The sequence below is a fragment of the Myotis brandtii genome, unplaced genomic scaffold (genome assembly GCF_000412655.1).
Source record: "Myotis brandtii unplaced genomic scaffold, ASM41265v1 scaffold74, whole genome shotgun sequence".
Classification (NCBI taxonomy): Eukaryota; Metazoa; Chordata; class Mammalia; order Chiroptera; family Vespertilionidae; genus Myotis; species Myotis brandtii.
In genome coordinates, this window is record NW_005370944.1 from 133144 (window position 1) to 136576 (window position 3433).

General features: G+C 45.3%; 1 pseudogene; it reads right to left on the minus strand.

The window, feature by feature from the left end:
• Positions 1-2944: 2944 nt before the first annotated feature.
• Positions 2945-3427, minus strand: LOC102255468 (annotated as a pseudogene).
• Positions 3428-3433: the final 6 nt, after the last annotated feature.

Below are 3433 nucleotides of genomic sequence, written 5' to 3' on the forward strand. Positions count from 1 at the left end.
GCCCTTGGCATTTTAATTATGATGTGTCTTGGTATGGTCCTCTTTGGATTCCTCTTGTTTGGGGTTCTCTGCGCTTCCTGGACTTGTAAGTCTATTTCTTTCACCAGATAGGGGAAGTTTTCTGTCATTATTTCTTCAAATAGGTTTTCAATATCTTGCTGTCTCATATCCTTCTGGCACCCCCATAATTCGGATGTTGGTACGCTTGAAGTTGTCCCAGAGGCTCCTTACACTATCTTCATATTTTTGGATTCTATTTTCTTTTTGTTTTTCCAGTTGGGTGTTTTTTGCTTCTTCGTATTTCAAATCTTTGATTTGATTCTTGGGATCCTCTAGTCTGCTGTTGAATTTCTGTATATTATTCTTTATTTCAGACAGTGTATGCTTAATTTCTGACTGGTCCTTTTCCATTTTTTTGGCATTCTCATTAAGATCCTTGAAGGTCTCACTAAGTTTCTCAGAGGTCTCTAGAAGATTCTTGAGTAACCTTATCACTGTGGTTTTGAACTCTATATCCAGTAGTTTGCTTTCCTCCATTTCTTTCATTCGTGATATGTTTCTTTGTCTCCGCATTTTGGCTGTTTCCTTGTGTTGATAGAGTGGCTTTCTGTGTTAGGTGTCCTATAGGGCCCAGTGGCTCAGCCTTCCCAATCACCTGAGGTGGACACTCTTGGTTCACCCCTTTGTGGGCTGGGTGCACAGTCTTGTTGTAGTTAAGCCTTGATTGCTGTTAGTATCACTGGGAGGAATTGACCTCCAGGCCAATTGGCTGTCAGGACCAGCTGTGTCTATAATGGAAGAACTGCTGTGCTGGAGACACCCTTATGGGGCAGGACTTGCTTCAGTGGGGCTTTGGTGCTCACTGAGTCTGCCCCTTGAGTGTGTCACTTATGGATATGAAGAGTTGTAATCTGGTATGGTCTCACACTGACCACTGGGTACACTGGCTCCTGGATCTCCAAGGAGGTGCAAAGTCAGCCACTGCCTCAGGCCACCCAGCAGGAGCTACAGCGAGATCTGCAGAAATCTCCTCTTTCTTTGGGGTTTGGAAGTTTTGGAACTCCCTGACCCAGCTGCAGTTTGTTAGGTTTGGCTGCGAAAGGACAGGCCATTCATATGCGAAAGCCTCTGTGCACTGCTTGGGTGGGGTTGTAAATTGGGTGGGGCGGGGTCTCAGGGAATCACCAGGGCGGAGCAAATAGCAATGGCTGCCAGTCAGCCGTCTCCACGTCCCATGCCCCCAAGCAGTAACAATGATCCCTGCGAGCACCTCTGAGAGAAAGCCACCCTCGCTTTCTGACCCAATGCCAGACAGTCCAGTTTCTCTCTGTAGGAGTCTGGGTCCCCAGAGTCTTGCCGGACACTGAAGTTCAGAGCAGTCGGGATCTTGTATCTTCCTTCCGATTGAAAAAAATAACGTACCCAGTTGCCATCCCGTTTCGCGTGCCTCCGTACCTCCACTCTTCCGTGCCTCCGCACCTCCTACCCAGTCTCAATGCGCTTTTTTCTTTCCTTCTAGTTGTAGAACTTCTACTCAGCCAGCTTTCCCGTGGTTCTGAAGGATAGCTGTTTTGTCTTTTAGTTGTAGTTTTGTTGTGGTTGTGAGAGGCAGCACGTACAGGTGTTTACCTTATGCCGCCATCTTGGTTCCTCTGACAGATATTTTCTTTTGTGACTTAATAGTCACCTCTCCCATTCTTTTTTTCTTATGTCATTTCTGATATTGTTTCCTAGTTTTATCTAGGAATTTTTCTCCTCTTCCTCTTTTTTCAGTTTTAAGCTCTTGTAATCAATCAGATTGGCAAGTGTTCAGACAAACATGTTCTTCCTACTCCCTGTGAATAGCACTCTTAGCAGGCTGGGAGTCCATTATCATTCATACATTCATCAGAATGCTTGCAGCCAGGCACTGTGCTTGGTGTTGAGTATACAATTGTGAGCATGGAAGTCTTGGCTCCTGCATCTCCCCAATCTTATAGTCTAATGGGAGCAGATAGACCTAAACTTTTATAATACTGAGTGCCTGGCTGGAAAGCAGTAAAAACTTCCAGGATGATTTCACTATAGGGTGATTTAGGAATAAGTCCAGTTTGGGAGTAAGGGAAAGAGGAATGTTCCAGCATGATCTGGCAAGTCAACTTTAGTTTATTGACAGCCATTCACATCCCTTCTTCTCTAAAGTCTCAGCTATCAATTGGAAGAAGAGGTCAATATTATTATTAAAGGCCTCCCCCACCCCCAAGTTTTTCAAGTCCTTTAGATTTTTTTCTCCCTAGGAAGGCTTTCCAAGTTTCTTCTGGTAGTGTGATTGACCCTCATTTAACCAGCTGGAATGGGTAGCAGTTGGCAAGCTACCTTCAGGTTCTCATGGAGAGTAATCAACTACCTGCTGCACTCCCCCTTGTCTCCTTTGAACCTGAAGGACTTTGCTCTTGCTGATGGTTAGGATCTTCCTGTTTATCCTCCACATTTCTCTGTGTGTATTTTTTTCTTCTGTTTCTATTCTGTGTTATATTTTTCTGCCTCTCACCCTCTTGACATGAATTTTCTCCTATGACAATTTAGAAATGTTTACTTCCTTATTTTCTTGTTAAATTATTTCCTCCCTTGTCTCTGGGAATTCATCCCCCCCCCAAATTGATTTTTAGAGAGAGTGGAAAGGAACGGGAGAGACACAGAGAGAAACATGGATGTGTGAGAGACACACCCATTGGTTGCCTCCTGTACCAGCCCCAACTGGGGCCAGGGATTGAGCCTGCAACCAAGGTAAGTGCCCGTGACCAGAATTGAACCCACAACCCTTCAGTCCAAGGGCCGATGCTCTAATCACTGAGGCTAGTGCCTTCATTCTTTTTGATAACCTTTGTCTGGAGAGTGGTTATTTATTTATTTATTTACACATTGAATGGCACATGATTTTTATTTTTTTATTTTATTTTTTCGATTTTTAGAAACTTTATTTTCCATCAACCTTATTTCCGTTCTGTTAAGAATTTGTGGAAGAACAGCTTAGGGCCACTCAGTGGTTGTTCCTGCCCATTCAGTAGCCTGAGCAGTGAGGGCTGCAGACCAGTCTTCAGTGGCAGGCTGAGCACTCCAGTCTTCAGTAGGAAACTGCTGAATGGGTACAGAGGGCACCTGCATGCCTTCAGACCAGTCTGCAACCTCAGGCTGAGCAGCAGTGAACTCAGGAGCAGGAGCAGTCCATTCACCCTGAAATTCCTCCTTGGTCACAGCCTTTTCAGCAGCAGCCTGCTCTTCCTTTTCAATCTCTTCAGGATCTCTGTAGAAGTAAAGATCAGGCATGACTTCCCACGGGTGTTCACGGGAGATAGTGCCACGCATGCGGAGTACTTCCCGGGCCAGCATCCACCACATCAGACCCACTGAGTGAGCCCCCTTGTTGTTGCAAGGGATGGCAATGTCCACATAG